We start from the raw sequence: 17,761 nt of genomic DNA on the forward strand, positions 1-17,761 counted from the left end.
CCGGATTTGAACCAGCAACCTAAGGATGTCTGACTTTATGCTACAGTCCTCCGCTCTACCAACTGAGCTATCGAAGGAGTGGCTGAAGTATCTTTCAGCGCTGTAATTATCTCTCGCTCAAGAAAGGTTGTGGGGGTGGGGATCAGGAGCAGATCGATGAAAATCATGAACATTACCTGCAGCTCCCTCTCAAAGTCACCAGTTCTTAGAGCACACTGTAAGGTACGTCTTATCACCCCAAAGGAGGATTTCAGACCAAAGTTCATGTTCTGTCTTGGCTTGGGGATAAGCAGGGGTGCTCCAAATTTCAATTTTACAGAAAGGAAAGGAACTTTGATACAAAGACCTTGGGCAGCATTGGTGGCAAATGGATGGCTGCGCGGAACCATGAAAGAAATGACAGAAAGTTATGGGAGTCATTACTACGCACCCAGCATCAAGAACGTGCATTTTGGATGCATTTTCAAAAGGAAAGAGAACGGAAAAATCTGTAGATTGAAGGTGATTGAGATAAACAAAATATTCCGTTTTTCTAAAAGCTACTGTAAAGAGTCTCTGGTTTAGAAGAAGAACCCTTACCAATGATCAAGAGAGATGCGACGGATTTCTATCATCAAAGCATTATGGTTGTCAAGATGAATCATCACTTTGATGTCTTCAACAAGTAGGATTCTTTTGATCTATAATCATCAAAAATGAGATAGCCCCATTTCATGGGATTTTTCAAGGCAAACGTCTGACAGATTAAGCGGGGTCCTCATCCCGGTTGGAGGACATATCTCTTCCTTCATCATGATGCCAGCCTAGCTTTCGGCCCAAAATCCAAGGTAAGCATGGCAAAAGTCTGGAGATGCCGGGGATTGAACCCGGGGCCTCATACATGCAAAGCATGCGCTCTACCACTGAGCTACATCCCCACTTCTGCAAGGTTTGACTGTATGATTGGAAACCCTGCATTGAACCGACGGCCACATCACCCCATTCGACTCTGCAGTATACAATGTCAGTCAGGAAAATCCTTCAGCCTTGTACCTGGATGATCTTCATGGTCTTATGTACAGATGCCTATATACAGCCTTCTTAGCGCAGTAGGCAGTGCGTCAGTCTCATAATCTGAAGGTCCTGAGTTCGATCCTCAGAGAGGGCATTTATTTCCTTCTTTTGGAATGCAAAATTCTCCGATTTTCTTGAAATGCGCAAACTATGCCTAGTTCAAAGATTTTTCCAAAGCAAATGTCTGACTATTTAAGTGGGGCTCTCACCCCAACTGCATGACAAACTTCTTCTTTCTGCATGATGGCAGGCTAGCCTTCTGGAAAAAAGCCAAGATAAGGAACAGAGGCTCCTGGAGATGCCGGGGATTGAACCCGGGACCTCATACATGCGAAGCATGCGCTCTACCACTGAGCTACATCCCCACTTTTGCACTCGAGCTGTTTGATGGATGCAAGGAATCCCTGAAACCCAGGGACTGCAAAGTCTCGATCATAATCAATGGAAGGTATTGTTTGAATAAAAGTGAAAGATATGGAAATCGAAGCAAAAAATCCTTCGAGCCGGATTTGAACCAGCGACCTAAGGATGTCTGACTTTATGCTACAGTCCTCCGCTCTACCAACTGAGCTATCGAAGGAGTGGCTGAAGTATCTTTCAGCGCTGTAATTATCTCTCGCTCAAGAAAGGTTGTGGGGGTGGGGATCAGGAGCAGATCGATGAAAATCATGAACATTACCTGCAGCTCCCTCTCAAAGTCACCAGTTCTTAGAGCACACTGTAAGGTACGTCTTATCACCCCAAAGGAGGATTTCAGACCAAAGTTCATGTTCTGTCTTGGCTTGGGGATAAGCAGGGGTGCTCCAAATTTCAATTTTACAGAAAGGAAAGGAACTTTGATACAAAGACCTTGGGCAGCATTGGTGGCAAATGGATGGCTGCGCGGAACCATGAAAGAAATGACAGAAAGTTATGGGAGTCATTACTACGCACCCAGCATCAAGAACGTGCATTTTGGATGCATTTTCAAAAGGAAAGAGAACGGAAAAATCTGTAGATTGAAGGTGATTGAGATAAACAAAATATTCCGTTTTTCTAAAAGCTACTGTAAAGAGTCTCTGGTTTAGAAGAAGAACCCTTACCAATGATCAAGAGAGATGCGACAGATTTCTATCATCAAAGCATTATGGTTGTCAAGATGAATCATCACTTTGATGTCTTCAACAAGTAGGATTCTTTTGATCTATAATCATCAAAAATGAGATAGCCCCATTTCATGGGATTTTTCAAGGCAAACGTCTGACAGATTAAGCGGGGTCCTCATCCCGGTTGGAGGACATATCTCTTCCTTCATCATGATGCCAGCCTAGCTTTCGGCCCAAAATCCAAGGTAAGCATGGCAAAAGTCTGGAGATGCCGGGGATTGAACCCGGGGCCTCATACATGCAAAGCATGCGCTCTACCACTGAGCTACATCCCCACTTCTGCAAGGTTTGACTGTATGATTGGAAACCCTGCATTGAACCGACGGCCACATCACCCCATTCGACTCTGCAGTATACAATGTCAGTCAGGAAAATCCTTCAGCCTTGTACCTGGATGATCTTCATGGTCTTATGTACAGATGCCTATATACAGCCTTCTTAGCGCAGTAGGCAGTGCGTCAGTCTCATAATCTGAAGGTCCTGAGTTCGATCCTCAGAGAGGGCATTTATTTCCTTCTTTTGGAATGCAAAATTCTCCGATTTTCTTGAAATGCGCAAACTATGCCTAGTTCAAAGATTTTTCCAAAGCAAATGTCTGACTATTTAAGTGGGGCTCTCACCCCAACTGCATGACAAACTTCTTCTTTCTGCATGATGGCAGGCTAGCCTTCTGGAAAAAAGCCAAGATAAGGAACAGAGGCTCCTGGAGATGCCGGGGATTGAACCCGGGACCTCATACATGCGAAGCATGCGCTCTACCACTGAGCTACATCCCCACTTTTGCACTCGAGCTGTTTGATGGATGCAAGGAATCCCTGAAACCCAGGGACTGCAAAGTCTCGATCATAATCAATGGAAGGTATTGTTTGAATAAAAGTGAAAGATATGGAAATCGAAGCAAAAAATCCTTCGAGCCGGATTTGAACCAGCGACCTAAGGATGTCTGACTTTATGCTACAGTCCTCCGCTCTACCAACTGAGCTATCGAAGGAGTGGCTGAAGTATCTTTCAGCGCTGTAATTATCTCTCGCTCAAGAAAGGTTGTGGGGGTGGGGATCAGGAGCAGATCGATGAAAATCATGAACATTACCTGCAGCTCCCTCTCAAAGTCACCAGTTCTTAGAGCACACTGTAAGGTACGTCTTATCACCCCAAAGGAGGATTTCAGACCAAAGTTCATGTTCTGTCTTGGCTTGGGGATAAGCAGGGGTGCTCCAAATTTCAATTTTACAGAAAGGAAAGGAACTTTGATACAAAGACCTTGGGCAGCATTGGTGGCAAATGGATGGCTGCGCGGAACCATGAAAGAAATGACAGAAAGTTATGGGAGTCATTACTACGCACCCAGCATCAAGAACGTGCATTTTGGATGCATTTTCAAAAGGAAAGAGAACGGAAAAATCTGTAGATTGAAGGTGATTGAGATAAACAAAATATTCCGTTTTTCTAAAAGCTACTGTAAAGAGTCTCTGGTTTAGAAGAAGAACCCTTACCAATGATCAAGAGAGATGCGACAGATTTCTATCATCAAAGCATTATGGTTGTCAAGATGAATCATCACTTTGATGTCTTCAACAAGTAGGATTCTTTTGATCTATAATCATCAAAAATGAGATAGCCCCATTTCATGGGATTTTTCAAGGCAAACGTCTGACAGATTAAGCGGGGTCCTCATCCCGGTTGGAGGACATATCTCTTCCTTCATCATGATGCCAGCCTAGCTTTCGGCCCAAAATCCAAGGTAAGCATGGCAAAAGTCTGGAGATGCCGGGGATTGAACCCGGGGCCTCATACATGCAAAGCATGCGCTCTACCACTGAGCTACATCCCCACTTCTGCAAGGTTTGACTGTATGATTGGAAACCCTGCATTGAACCGACGGCCACATCACCCCATTTGACTCTGCAGTATACAATGTCAGTCAGGAAAATCCTTCAGCCTTGTACCTGGATGATCTTCATGGTCTTATGTACAGATGCCTATATACAGCCTTCTTAGCGCAGTAGGCAGCGCGTCAGTCTCATAATCTGAAGGTCCTGAGTTCGATCCTCAGAGAGGGCATTTATTTCCTTCTTTTGGAATGCAAAATTCTCCGATTTTCTTGAAATGCGCAAACTATGCCTAGTTCAAAGATTTTTCCAAAGCAAATGTCTGACTATTTAAGTGGGGCTCTCACCCCAACTGCATGACAAACTTCTTCTTTCTGCATGATGGCAGGCTAGCCTTCTGGAAAAAAGCCAAGATAAGGAACAGAGGCTCCTGGAGATGCCGGGGATTGAACCCGGGACCTCATACATGCGAAGCATGCGCTCTACCACTGAGCTACATCCCCACTTTTGCACTCGAGCTGTTTGATGGATGCAAGGAATCCCTGAAACCCAGGGACTGCAAAGTCTCGATCATAATCAATGGAAGGTATTGTTTGAATAAAAGTGAAAGATATGGAAATCGAAGCAAAAAATCCTTCGAGCCGGATTTGAACCAGCAACCTAAGGATGTCTGACTTTATGCTACAGTCCTCCGCTCTACCAACTGAGCTATCGAAGGAGTGGCTGAAGTATCTTTCAGCGCTGTAATTATCTCTCGCTCAAGAAAGGTTGTGGGGGTGGGGATCAGGAGCAGATCGATGAAAATCATGAACATTACCTGCAGCTCCCTCTCAAAGTCACCAGTTCTTAGAGCACACTGTAAGGTACGTCTTATCACCCCAAAGGAGGATTTCAGACCAAAGTTCATGTTCTGTCTTGGCTTGGGGATAAGCAGGGGTGCTCCAAATTTCAATTTTACAGAAAGGAAAGGAACTTTGATACAAAGACCTTGGGCAGCATTGGTGGCAAATGGATGGCTGCGCGGAACCATGAAAGAAATGACAGAAAGTTATGGGAGTCATTACTACGCACCCAGCATCAAGAACGTGCATTTTGGATGCATTTTCAAAAGGAAAGAGAACGGAAAAATCTGTAGATTGAAGGTGATTGAGATAAACAAAATATTCCGTTTTTCTAAAAGCTACTGTAAAGAGTCTCTGGTTTAGAAGAAGAACCCTTACCAATGATCAAGAGAGATGCGACAGATTTCTATCATCAAAGCATTATGGTTGTCAAGATGAATCATCACTTTGATGTCTTCAACAAGTAGGATTCTTTTGATCTATAATCATCAAAAATGAGATAGCCCCATTTCATGGGATTTTTCAAGGCAAACGTCTGACAGATTAAGCGGGGTCCTCATCCCGGTTGGAGGACATATCTCTTCCTTCATCATGATGCCAGCCTAGCTTTCGGCCCAAAATCCAAGGTAAGCATGGCAAAAGTCTGGAGATGCCGGGGATTGAACCCGGGGCCTCATACATGCAAAGCATGCGCTCTACCACTGAGCTACATCCCCACTTCTGCAAGGTTTGACTGTATGATTGGAAACCCTGCATTGAACCGACGGCCACATCACCCCATTTGACTCTGCAGTATACAATGTCAGTCAGGAAAATCCTTCAGCCTTGTACCTGGATGATCTTCATGGTCTTATGTACAGATGCCTATATACAGCCTTCTTAGCGCAGTAGGCAGCGCGTCAGTCTCATAATCTGAAGGTCCTGAGTTCGATCCTCAGAGAGGGCATTTATTTCCTTCTTTTGGAATGCAAAATTCTCCGATTTTCTTGAAATGCGCAAACTATGCCTAGTTCAAAGATTTTTCCAAAGCAAATGTCTGACTATTTAAGTGGGGCTCTCACCCCAACTGCATGACAAACTTCTTCTTTCTGCATGATGGCAGGCTAGCCTTCTGGAAAAAAGCCAAGATAAGGAACAGAGGCTCCTGGAGATGCCGGGGATTGAACCCGGGACCTCATACATGCGAAGCATGCGCTCTACCACTGAGCTACATCCCCACTTTTGCACTCGAGCTGTTTGATGGATGCAAGGAATCCCTGAAACCCAGGGACTGCAAAGTCTCGATCATAATCAATGGAAGGTATTGTTTGAATAAAAGTGAAAGATATGGAAATCGAAGCAAAAAATCCTTCGAGCCGGATTTGAACCAGCAACCTAAGGATGTCTGACTTTATGCTACAGTCCTCCGCTCTACCAACTGAGCTATCGAAGGAGTGGCTGAAGTATCTTTCAGCGCTGTAATTATCTCTCGCTCAAGAAAGGTTGTGGGGGTGGGGATCAGGAGCAGATCGATGAAAATCATGAACATTACCTGCAGCTCCCTCTCAAAGTCACCAGTTCTTAGAGCACACTGTAAGGTACGTCTTATCACCCCAAAGGAGGATTTCAGACCAAAGTTCATGTTCTGTCTTGGCTTGGGGATAAGCAGGGGTGCTCCAAATTTCAATTTTACAGAAAGGAAAGGAACTTTGATACAAAGACCTTGGGCAGCATTGGTGGCAAATGGATGGCTGCGCGGAACCATGAAAGAAATGACAGAAAGTTATGGGAGTCATTACTACGCACCCAGCATCAAGAACGTGCATTTTGGATGCATTTTCAAAAGGAAAGAGAACGGAAAAATCTGTAGATTGAAGGTGATTGAGATAAACAAAATATTCCGTTTTTCTAAAAGCTACTGTAAAGAGTCTCTGGTTTAGAAGAAGAACCCTTACCAATGATCAAGAGAGATGCGACAGATTTCTATCATCAAAGCATTATGGTTGTCAAGATGAATCATCACTTTGATGTCTTCAACAAGTAGGATTCTTTTGATCTATAATCATCAAAAATGAGATAGCCCCATTTCATGGGATTTTTCAAGGCAAACGTCTGACAGATTAAGCGGGGTCCTCATCCCGGTTGGAGGACATATCTCTTCCTTCATCATGATGCCAGCCTAGCTTTCGGCCCAAAATCCAAGGTAAGCATGGCAAAAGTCTGGAGATGCCGGGGATTGAACCCGGGGCCTCATACATGCAAAGCATGCGCTCTACCACTGAGCTACATCCCCACTTCTGCAAGGTTTGACTGTATGATTGGAAACCCTGCATTGAACCGACGGCCACATCACCCCATTCGACTCTGCAGTATACAATGTCAGTCAGGAAAATCCTTCAGCCTTGTACCTGGATGATCTTCATGGTCTTATGTACAGATGCCTATATACAGCCTTCTTAGCGCAGTAGGCAGTGCGTCAGTCTCATAATCTGAAGGTCCTGAGTTCGATCCTCAGAGAGGGCATTTATTTCCTTCTTTTGGAATGCAAAATTCTCCGATTTTCTTGAAATGCGCAAACTATGCCTAGTTCAAAGATTTTTCCAAAGCAAATGTCTGACTATTTAAGTGGGGCTCTCACCCCAACTGCATGACAAACTTCTTCTTTCTGCATGATGGCAGGCTAGCCTTCTGGAAAAAAGCCAAGATAAGGAACAGAGGCTCCTGGAGATGCCGGGGATTGAACCCGGGACCTCATACATGCGAAGCATGCGCTCTACCACTGAGCTACATCCCCACTTTTGCACTCGAGCTGTTTGATGGATGCAAGGAATCCCTGAAACCCAGGGACTGCAAAGTCTCGATCATAATCAATGGAAGGTATTGTTTGAATAAAAGTGAAAGATATGGAAATCGAAGCAAAAAATCCTTCGAGCCGGATTTGAACCAGCGACCTAAGGATGTCTGACTTTATGCTACAGTCCTCCGCTCTACCAACTGAGCTATCGAAGGAGTGGCTGAAGTATCTTTCAGCGCTGTAATTATCTCTCGCTCAAGAAAGGTTGTGGGGGTGGGGATCAGGAGCAGATCGATGAAAATCATGAACATTACCTGCAGCTCCCTCTCAAAGTCACCAGTTCTTAGAGCACACTGTAAGGTACGTCTTATCACCCCAAAGGAGGATTTCAGACCAAAGTTCATGTTCTGTCTTGGCTTGGGGATAAGCAGGGGTGCTCCAAATTTCAATTTTACAGAAAGGAAAGGAACTTTGATACAAAGACCTTGGGCAGCATTGGTGGCAAATGGATGGCTGCGCGGAACCATGAAAGAAATGACAGAAAGTTATGGGAGTCATTACTACGCACCCAGCATCAAGAACGTGCATTTTGGATGCATTTTCAAAAGGAAAGAGAACGGAAAAATCTGTAGATTGAAGGTGATTGAGATAAACAAAATATTCCGTTTTTCTAAAAGCTACTGTAAAGAGTCTCTGGTTTAGAAGAAGAACCCTTACCAATGATCAAGAGAGATGCGACAGATTTCTATCATCAAAGCATTATGGTTGTCAAGATGAATCATCACTTTGATGTCTTCAACAAGTAGGATTCTTTTGATCTATAATCATCAAAAATGAGATAGCCCCATTTCATGGGATTTTTCAAGGCAAACGTCTGACAGATTAAGCGGGGTCCTCATCCCGGTTGGAGGACATATCTCTTCCTTCATCATGATGCCAGCCTAGCTTTCGGCCCAAAATCCAAGGTAAGCATGGCAAAAGTCTGGAGATGCCGGGGATTGAACCCGGGGCCTCATACATGCAAAGCATGCGCTCTACCACTGAGCTACATCCCCACTTCTGCAAGGTTTGACTGTATGATTGGAAACCCTGCATTGAACCGACGGCCACATCACCCCATTCGACTCTGCAGTATACAATGTCAGTCAGGAAAATCCTTCAGCCTTGTACCTGGATGATCTTCATGGTCTTATGTACAGATGCCTATATACAGCCTTCTTAGCGCAGTAGGCAGCGCGTCAGTCACATAATCTGAAGGTCCTGAGTTCGATCCTCAGAGAGGGCATTTATTTCCTTCTTTTGGAATGCAAAATTCTCCGATTTTCTTGAAATGCGCAAACTATGCCTAGTTCAAAGATTTTTCCAAAGCAAATGTCTGACTATTTAAGTGGGGCTCTCACCCCAACTGCATGACAAACTTCTTCTTTCTGCATGATGGCAGGCTAGCCTTCTGGAAAAAAGCCAAGATAAGGAACAGAGGCTCCTGGAGATGCCGGGGATTGAACCCGGGACCTCATACATGCAAAGCATGCGCTCTACCACTGAGCTACATCCCCACTTTTGCACTCGAGCTGTTTGATGGATGCAAGGAATCCCTGAAACCCAGGGACTGCAAAGTCTCGATCATAATCAATGGAAGGTATTGTTTGAATAAAAGTGAAAGATATGGAAATCGAAGCAAAAAATCCTTCGAGCCGGATTTGAACCAGCGACCTAAGGATGTCTGACTTTATGCTACAGTCCTCCGCTCTACCAACTGAGCTATCGAAGGAGTGGCTGAAGTATCTTTCAGCGCTGTAATTATCTCTCGCTCAAGAAAGGTTGTGGGGGTGGGGATCAGGAGCAGATCGATGAAAATCATGAACATTACCTGCAGCTCCCTCTCAAAGTCACCAGTTCTTAGAGCACACTGTAAGGTACGTCTTATCACCCCAAAGGAGGATTTCAGACCAAAGTTCATGTTCTGTCTTGGCTTGGGGATAAGCAGGGGTGCTCCAAATTTCAATTTTACAGAAAGGAAAGGAACTTTGATACAAAGACCTTGGGCAGCATTGGTGGCAAATGGATGGCTGCGCGGAACCATGAAAGAAATGACAGAAAGTTATGAGAGTCATTACTACGCACCCAGCATCAAGAACGTGCATTTTGGATGCATTTTCAAAAGGAAAGAGAACGGAAAAATCTGTAGATTGAAGGTGATTGAGATAAACAAAATATTCCGTTTTTCTAAAAGCTACTGTAAAGAGTCTCTGGTTTAGAAGAAGAACCCTTACCAATGATCAAGAGAGATGCGACAGATTTCTATCATCAAAGCATTATGGTTGTCAAGATGAATCATCACTTTGATGTCTTCAACAAGTAGGATTCTTTTGATCTATAATCATCAAAAATGAGATAGCCCCATTTCATGGGATTTTTCAAGGCAAACGTCTGACAGATTAAGCGGGGTCCTCATCCCGGTTGGAGGACATATCTCTTCCTTCATCATGATGCCAGCCTAGCTTTCGGCCCAAAATCCAAGGTAAGCATGGCAAAAGTCTGGAGATGCCGGGGATTGAACCCGGGGCCTCATACATGCAAAGCATGCGCTCTACCACTGAGCTACATCCCCACTTCTGCAAGGTTTGACTGTATGATTGGAAACCCTGCATTGAACCGACGGCCACATCACCCCATTCGACTCTGCAGTATACAATGTCAGTCAGGAAAATCCTTCAGCCTTGTACCTGGATGATCTTCATGGTCTTATGTACAGATGCCTATATACAGCCTTCTTAGCGCAGTAGGCAGCGCGTCAGTCTCATAATCTGAAGGTCCTGAGTTCGATCCTCAGAGAGGGCATTTATTTCCTTCTTTTGGAATGCAAAATTCTCCGATTTTCTTGAAATGCGCAAACTATGCCTAGTTCAAAGATTTTTCCAAAGCAAATGTCTGACTATTTAAGTGGGGCTCTCACCCCAACTGCATGACAAACTTCTTCTTTCTGCATGATGGCAGGCTAGCCTTCTGGAAAAAAGCCAAGATAAGGAACAGAGGCTCCTGGAGATGCCGGGGATTGAACCCGGGACCTCATACATGCAAAGCATGCGCTCTACCACTGAGCTACATCCCCACTTTTGCACTCGAGCTGTTTGATGGATGCAAGGAATCCCTGAAACCCAGGGACTGCAAAGTCTCGATCATAATCAATGGAAGGTATTGTTTGAATAAAAGTGAAAGATATGGAAATCGAAGCAAAAAATCCTTCGAGCCGGATTTGAACCAGCGACCTAAGGATGTCTGACTTTATGCTACAGTCCTCCGCTCTACCAACTGAGCTATCGAAGGAGTGGCTGAAGTATCTTTCAGCGCTGTAATTATCTCTCGCTCAAGAAAGGTTGTGGGGGTGGGGATCAGGAGCAGATCGATGAAAATCATGAACATTACCTGCAGCTCCCTCTCAAAGTCACCAGTTCTTAGAGCACACTGTAAGGTACGTCTTATCACCCCAAAGGAGGATTTCAGACCAAAGTTCATGTTCTGTCTTGGCTTGGGGATAAGCAGGGGTGCTCCAAATTTCAATTTTACAGAAAGGAAAGGAACTTTGATACAAAGACCTTGGGCAGCATTGGTGGCAAATGGATGGCTGCGCGGAACCATGAAAGAAATGACAGAAAGTTATGAGAGTCATTACTACGCACCCAGCATCAAGAACGTGCATTTTGGATGCATTTTCAAAAGGAAAGAGAACGGAAAAATCTGTAGATTGAAGGTGATTGAGATAAACAAAATATTCCGTTTTTCTAAAAGCTACTGTAAAGAGTCTCTGGTTTAGAAGAAGAACCCTTACCAATGATCAAGAGAGATGCGACAGATTTCTATCATCAAAGCATTATGGTTGTCAAGATGAATCATCACTTTGATGTCTTCAACAAGTAGGATTCTTTTGATCTATAATCATCAAAAATGAGATAGCCCCATTTCATGGGATTTTTCAAGGCAAACGTCTGACAGATTAAGCGGGGTCCTCATCCCGGTTGGAGGACATATCTCTTCCTTCATCATGATGCCAGCCTAGCTTTCGGCCCAAAATCCAAGGTAAGCATGGCAAAAGTCTGGAGATGCCGGGGATTGAACCCGGGGCCTCATACATGCAAAGCATGCGCTCTACCACTGAGCTACATCCCCACTTCTGCAAGGTTTGACTGTATGATTGGAAACCCTGCATTGAACCGACGGCCACATCACCCCATTCGACTCTGCAGTATACAATGTCAGTCAGGAAAATCCTTCAGCCTTGTACCTGGATGATCTTCATGGTCTTATGTACAGATGCCTATATACAGTCTTCTTAGCGCAGTAGGCAGCGCGTCAGTCTCATAATCTGAAGGTCCTGAGTTCGATCCTCAGAGAGGGCATTTATTTCCTTCTTTTGGAATGCAAAATTCTCCGATTTTCTTGAAATGCGCAAACTATGCCTAGTTCAAAGATTTTTCCAAAGCAAATGTCTGACTATTTAAGTGGGGCTCTCACCCCAACTGCATGACAAACTTCTTCTTTCTGCATGATGGCAGGCTAGCCTTCTGGAAAAAAGCCAAGATAAGGAACAGAGGCTCCTGGAGATGCCGGGGATTGAACCCGGGACCTCATACATGCGAAGCATGCGCTCTACCACTGAGCTACATCCCCACTTTTGCCCTCGAGCTGTTTGATGGATGCAAGGAATCCCTGAAACCCAGGGACTGCAAAGTCTCGATCATAATCAATGGAAGGTATTTGAATAAAAGTGAAATATATGGAAATCGAAGCAAAAAATCATTCGAGCCGGATTTGAACCAGCGACCTAAGGATGTCTGACTTTATGCTACAGTCCTCCGCTCTACCAACTGAGCTATCGAAGGAGTGGCTGAAGTATCTTTCAGCGCTGTAATTATCTCTCGCTCAAGAAAGGTTGTGGGGGTGGGGATCAGGAGCAGATCGATGAAAATCATGAACATTACCTGCAGCTCCCTCTCAAAGTCACCAGTTCTTAGAGCACACTGTAAGGTACGTCTTATCACCCCAAAGGAGGATTTCAGACCAAAGTTCATGTTCTGTCTTGGCTTGGGGATAAGCAGGGGTGCTCCAAATTTCAATTTTACAGAAAGGAAAGGAACTTTGATACAAAGACCTTGGGCAGCATTGGTGGCAAATGGATGGCTGCGCGGAACCATGAAAGAAATGACAGAAAGTTATGAGAGTCATTACTACGCACCCAGCATCAAGAACGTGCATTTTGGATGCATTTTCAAAAGGAAAGAGAACGGAAAAATCTGTAGATTGAAGGTGATTGAGATAAACAAAATATTCCGTTTTTCTAAAAGCTACTGTAAAGAGTCTCTGGTTTAGAAGAAGAACCCTTACCAATGATCAAGAGAGATGCGACAGATTTCTATCATCAAAGCATTATGGTTGTCAAGATGAATCATCACTTTGATGTCTTCAACAAGTAGGATTCTTTTGATCTATAATCATCAAAAATGAGATAGCCCCATTTCATGGGATTTTTCAAGGCAAACGTCTGACAGATTAAGCGGGGTCCTCATCCCGGTTGGAGGACATATCTCTTCCTTCATCATGATGCCAGCCTAGCTTTCGGCCCAAAATCCAAGGTAAGCATGGCAAAAGTCTGGAGATGCCGGGGATTGAACCCGGGGCCTCATACATGCAAAGCATGCGCTCTACCACTGAGCTACATCCCCACTTCTGCAAGGTTTGACTGTATGATTGGAAACCCTGCATTGAACCGACGGCCACATCACCCCATTCGACTCTGCAGTATACAATGTCAGTCAGGAAAATCCTTCAGCCTTGTACCTGGATGATCTTCATGGTCTTATGTACAGATGCCTATATACAGTCTTCTTAGCGCAGTAGGCAGCGCGTCAGTCTCATAATCTGAAGGTCCTGAGTTCGATCCTCAGAGAGGGCATTTATTTCCTTCTTTTGGAATGCAAAATTCTCCGATTTTCTTGAAATGCGCAAACTATGCCTAGTTCAAAGATTTTTCCAAAGCAAATGTCTGACTATTTAAGTGGGGCTCTCACCCCAACTGCATGACAAACTTCTTCTTTCTGCATGATGGCAGGCTAGCCTTCTGGAAAAAAGCCAAGATAAGGAACAGAGGCTCCTGGAGATGCCGGGGATTGAACCCGGGACCTCATACATGCGAAGCATGCGCTCTACCACTGAGCTACATCCCCACTTTTGCCCTCGAGCTGTTTGATGGATGCAAGGAATCCCTGAAACCCAGGGACTGCAAAGTCTCGATCATAATCAATGGAAGGTATTTGAATAAAAGTGAAATATATGGAAATCGAAGCAAAAAATCATTCGAGCCGGATTTGAACCAGCGACCTAAGGATGTCTGACTTTATGCTACAGTCCTCCGCTCTACCAACTGAGCTATCGAAGGAGTGGCTGAAGTATCTTTCAGCGCTGTAATTATCTCTCGCTCAAGAAAGGTTGTGGGGGTGGGGATCAGGAGCAGATCGATGAAAATCATGAACATTACCTGCAGCTCCCTCTCAAAGTCACCAGTTCTTAGAGCACACTGTAAGGTACATCTTATCACCCCAAAGGAGGATTTCAGACCAAAGTTCATGTTCTGTCTTGGCTTGGGGATAAGCAGGGGTGCTCCAAATTTCAATTTTACAGAAAGGAAAGGAACTTTGATACAAAGACCTTGGGCAGCATTGGTGGCAAATGGATGGCTGCGCGGAACCATGAAAGAAATGACAGAAAGTTATGGGAGTCATTACTACGCACCCAGCATCAAGAAAGTGCATTTTGGATGCATTTTCAAAAGGAAAGAGAACGGAAAAATCTGTAGATTGAAGGTGATTGAGATAAACAAAATATTCCGTTTTTCTAAAAGCTACTGTAAAGAGTCTCTGGTTTAGAAGAAGAACCCTTACCAATGATCAAGAGAGATGCGACAGATTTCTATCATCAAAGCATTATGGTTGTCAAGATGAATCATCACTTTGATGTCTTCAACAAGTAGGATTCTTTTGATCTATAATCATCAAAAATGAGATAGCCCCATTTCATGGGATTTTTCAAGGCAAACGTCTGACAGATTAAGCGGGGTCCTCATCCCGGTTGGAGGACATATCTCTTCCTTCATCATGATGCCAGCCTAGCTTTCGGCCCAAAATCCAAGGTAAGCATGGCAAAAGTCTGGAGATGCCGGGGATTGAACCCGGGGCCTCATACATGCAAAGCATGCGCTCTACCACTGAGCTACATCCCCACTTCTGCAAGGTTTGACTGTATGATTGGAAACCCTGCATTGAACCGACGGCCACATCACCCCATTCGACTCTGCAGTATACAATGTCAGTCAGGAAAATCCTTCAGCCTTGTACCTGGATGATCTTCATGGTCTTATGTACAGATGCCTATATACAGTCTTCTTAGCGCAGTAGGCAGCGCGTCAGTCTCATAATCTGAAGGTCCTGAGTTCGATCCTCAGAGAGGGCATTTATTTCCTTCTTTTGGAATGCAAAATTCTCCGATTTTCTTGAAATGCGCAAACTATGCCTAGTTCAAAGATTTTTCCAAAGCAAATGTCTGACTATTTAAGTGGGGCTCTCACCCCAACTGCATGACAAACTTCTTCTTTCTGCATGATGGCAGGCTAGCCTTCTGGAAAAAAGCCAAGATAAGGAACAGAGGCTCCTGGAGATGCCGGGGATTGAACCCGGGACCTCATACATGCGAAGCATGCGCTCTACCACTGAGCTACATCCCCACTTTTGCCCTCGAGCTGTTTGATGGATGCAAGGAATCCCTGAAACCCAGGGACTGCAAAGTCTCGATCATAATCAATGGAAGGTATTTGAATAAAAGTGAAATATATGGAAATCGAAGCAAAAAATCATTCGAGCCGGATTTGAACCAGCGACCTAAGGATGTCTGACTTTATGCTACAGTCCTCCGCTCTACCAACTGAGCTATCGAAGGAGTGGCTGAAGTATCTTTCAGCGCTGTAATTATCTCTCGCTCAAGAAAGGTTGTGGGGGTGGGGATCAGGAGCAGATCGATGAAAATCATGAACATTACCTGCAGCTCCCTCTCAAAGTCACCAGTTCTTAGAGCACACTGTAAGGTACGTCTTATCACCCCAAAGGAGGATTTCAGACCAAAGTTCATGTTCTGTCTTGGCTTGGGGATAAGCAGGGGTGCTCCAAATTTCAATTTTACAGAAAGGAAAGGAACTTTGATACAAAGACCTTGGGCAGCATTGGTGGCAAATGGATGGCTGCGCGGAACCATGAAAGAAATGACAGAAAGTTATGAGAGTCATTACTACGCACCCAGCATCAAGAACGTGCATTTTGGATGCATTTTCAAAAGGAAAGAGAACGGAAAAATCTGTAGATTGAAGGTGATTGAGATAAACAAAATATTCCGTTTTTCTAAAAGCTACTGTAAAGAGTCTCTGGTTTAGAAGAAGAACCCTTACCAATGATCAAGAGAGATGCGACAGATTTCTATCATCAAAGCATTATGGTTGTCAAGATGAATCATCACTTTGATGTCTTCAACAAGTAGGATTCTTTTGATCTATAATCATCAAAAATGAGATAGCCCCATTTCATGGGATTTTTCAAGGCAAACGTCTGACAGATTAAGCGGGGTCCTCATCCCGGTTGGAGGACATATCTCTTCCTTCATCATGATGCCAGCCTAGCTTTCGGCCCAAAATCCAAGGTAAGCATGGCAAAAGTCTGGAGATGCCGGGGATTGAACCCGGGGCCTCATACATGCAAAGCATGCGCTCTACCACTGAGCTACATCCCCACTTCTGCAAGGTTTGACTGTATGATTGGAAACCCTGCATTGAACCGACGGCCACATCACCCCATTCGACTCTGCAGTATACAATGTCAGTCAGGAAAATCCTTCAGCCTTGTACCTGGATGATCTTCATGGTCTTATGTACAGATGCCTATATACAGTCTTCTTAGCGCAGTAGGCAGCGCGTCAGTCTCATAATCTGAAGGTCCTGAGTTCGATCCTCAGAGAGGGCATTTATTTCCTTCTTTTGGAATGCAAAATTCTCCGATTTTCTTGAAATGCGCAAACTATGCCTAGTTCAAAGATTTTTCCAAAGCAAATGTCTGACTATTTAAGTGGGGCTCTCACCCCAACTGCATGACAAACTTCTTCTTTCTGCATGATGGCAGGCTAGCCTTCTGGAAAAAAGCCAAGATAAGGAACAGAGGCTCCTGGAGATGCCGGGGATTGAACCCGGGACCTCATACATGCGAAGCATGCGCTCTACCACTGAGCTACATCCCCACTTTTGCCCTCGAGCTGTTTGATGGATGCAAGGAATCCCTGAAACCCAGGGACTGCAAAGTCTCGATCATAATCAATGGAAGGTATTTGAATAAAAGTGAAATATATGGAAATCGAAGCAAAAAATCATTCGAGCCGGATTTGAACCAGCGACCTAAGGATGTCTGACTTTATGCTACAGTCCTCCGCTCTACCAACTGAGCTATCGAAGGAGTGGCTGAAGTAGCTTTCAGCGCTGTAATTATCTCTCGCTCAAGAAAGGTTGTGGGGGTGGGGATCAGGAGCAGATCGATGAAAATCATGAACATTACCTGCAGCTCCCTCTCAAAGTCACCAGTTCTTAGAGCACACTGTAAGGTACATCTTATCACCCCAAAGGAGGATTTCAGACCAAAGTTCATGTTCTGTCTTGGCTTGGGGATAAGCAGGGGTGCTCCAAATTTCAATTTTACAGAAAGGAAAGGAACTTTGATACAAAGACCTTGGGCAGCATTGGTGGCAAATGGATGGCTGCGCGGAACCATGAAAGAAATGACAGAAAGTTATGGGAGTCATTACTACGCACCCAGCATCAAGAAAGTGCATTTTGGATGCATTTTCAAAAGGAAAGAGAACGGAAAAATCTGTAGATTGAAGGTGATTGAGATAAACAAAATATTCCGTTTTTCTAAAAGCTACTGTAAAGAGTCTCTGGTTTAGAAGAAGAACCCTTACCAATGATCAAGAGAGATGCGACAGATTTCTATCATCAAAGCATTATGGTTGTCAAGATGAATCATCACTTTGATGTCT

The 17,761-nt window shown here is 44.3% G+C and overlaps 17 non-coding genes across 17 annotated transcripts; 3 read left to right on the forward strand and 14 right to left on the reverse strand.

Moving 5' to 3' along the window:
* Positions 1–1,346: 1,346 nt before the first annotated feature.
* Positions 1,347–1,418, reverse strand: TRNAA-CGC (transfer RNA alanine (anticodon CGC)). The gene has a single exon. It is a non-coding gene; the product is annotated as a tRNA-Ala (tRNA).
* Positions 1,419–1,547: 129 nt separating this feature from the next.
* TRNAY-GUA (transfer RNA tyrosine (anticodon GUA)) lies at positions 1,548–1,633 on the reverse strand. Its single transcript is given in 2 exon segments — positions 1,548–1,583; positions 1,597–1,633. It is a non-coding gene; the product is annotated as a tRNA-Tyr (tRNA).
* Positions 1,634–2,902: 1,269 nt separating this feature from the next.
* On the reverse strand, positions 2,903–2,974 carry TRNAA-CGC (transfer RNA alanine (anticodon CGC)). Its single transcript has one exon. It is a non-coding gene; the product is annotated as a tRNA-Ala (tRNA).
* A 129-nt stretch (positions 2,975–3,103) lies between these two features.
* On the reverse strand, positions 3,104–3,189 carry TRNAY-GUA (transfer RNA tyrosine (anticodon GUA)). Its single transcript is given in 2 exon segments — positions 3,104–3,139; positions 3,153–3,189. It is a non-coding gene; the product is annotated as a tRNA-Tyr (tRNA).
* Positions 3,190–4,186: 997 nt separating this feature from the next.
* TRNAM-CAU (transfer RNA methionine (anticodon CAU)) lies at positions 4,187–4,259 on the forward strand. Its single transcript has one exon. It is a non-coding gene; the product is annotated as a tRNA-Met (tRNA).
* A 199-nt stretch (positions 4,260–4,458) lies between these two features.
* TRNAA-CGC (transfer RNA alanine (anticodon CGC)) lies at positions 4,459–4,530 on the reverse strand. The gene has a single exon. It is a non-coding gene; the product is annotated as a tRNA-Ala (tRNA).
* A 1,212-nt stretch (positions 4,531–5,742) lies between these two features.
* TRNAM-CAU (transfer RNA methionine (anticodon CAU)) lies at positions 5,743–5,815 on the forward strand. Its single transcript has one exon. It is a non-coding gene; the product is annotated as a tRNA-Met (tRNA).
* A 199-nt stretch (positions 5,816–6,014) lies between these two features.
* TRNAA-CGC (transfer RNA alanine (anticodon CGC)) lies at positions 6,015–6,086 on the reverse strand. Its single transcript has one exon. It is a non-coding gene; the product is annotated as a tRNA-Ala (tRNA).
* Positions 6,087–7,570: 1,484 nt separating this feature from the next.
* TRNAA-CGC (transfer RNA alanine (anticodon CGC)) lies at positions 7,571–7,642 on the reverse strand. Its single transcript has one exon. It is a non-coding gene; the product is annotated as a tRNA-Ala (tRNA).
* Positions 7,643–7,771: 129 nt separating this feature from the next.
* Positions 7,772–7,857, reverse strand: TRNAY-GUA (transfer RNA tyrosine (anticodon GUA)). The gene is given in 2 exon segments: positions 7,772–7,807; positions 7,821–7,857. It is a non-coding gene; the product is annotated as a tRNA-Tyr (tRNA).
* Positions 7,858–9,327: 1,470 nt separating this feature from the next.
* TRNAY-GUA (transfer RNA tyrosine (anticodon GUA)) lies at positions 9,328–9,413 on the reverse strand. The gene is given in 2 exon segments: positions 9,328–9,363; positions 9,377–9,413. It is a non-coding gene; the product is annotated as a tRNA-Tyr (tRNA).
* Positions 9,414–10,410: 997 nt separating this feature from the next.
* TRNAM-CAU (transfer RNA methionine (anticodon CAU)) lies at positions 10,411–10,483 on the forward strand. The gene has a single exon. It is a non-coding gene; the product is annotated as a tRNA-Met (tRNA).
* A 400-nt stretch (positions 10,484–10,883) lies between these two features.
* Positions 10,884–10,969, reverse strand: TRNAY-GUA (transfer RNA tyrosine (anticodon GUA)). The gene is given in 2 exon segments: positions 10,884–10,919; positions 10,933–10,969. It is a non-coding gene; the product is annotated as a tRNA-Tyr (tRNA).
* Positions 10,970–12,238: 1,269 nt separating this feature from the next.
* Positions 12,239–12,310, reverse strand: TRNAA-CGC (transfer RNA alanine (anticodon CGC)). Its single transcript has one exon. It is a non-coding gene; the product is annotated as a tRNA-Ala (tRNA).
* A 1,481-nt stretch (positions 12,311–13,791) lies between these two features.
* Positions 13,792–13,863, reverse strand: TRNAA-CGC (transfer RNA alanine (anticodon CGC)). Its single transcript has one exon. It is a non-coding gene; the product is annotated as a tRNA-Ala (tRNA).
* A 1,481-nt stretch (positions 13,864–15,344) lies between these two features.
* TRNAA-CGC (transfer RNA alanine (anticodon CGC)) lies at positions 15,345–15,416 on the reverse strand. The gene has a single exon. It is a non-coding gene; the product is annotated as a tRNA-Ala (tRNA).
* Positions 15,417–16,897: 1,481 nt separating this feature from the next.
* TRNAA-CGC (transfer RNA alanine (anticodon CGC)) lies at positions 16,898–16,969 on the reverse strand. Its single transcript has one exon. It is a non-coding gene; the product is annotated as a tRNA-Ala (tRNA).
* Positions 16,970–17,761: the final 792 nt, after the last annotated feature.

Source organism: Triturus cristatus, chromosome 4_1, assembly GCF_964204655.1.
Source record: "Triturus cristatus chromosome 4_1, aTriCri1.1, whole genome shotgun sequence".
Lineage (NCBI taxonomy): Eukaryota > Metazoa > Chordata > Amphibia > Caudata > Salamandridae > Triturus > Triturus cristatus.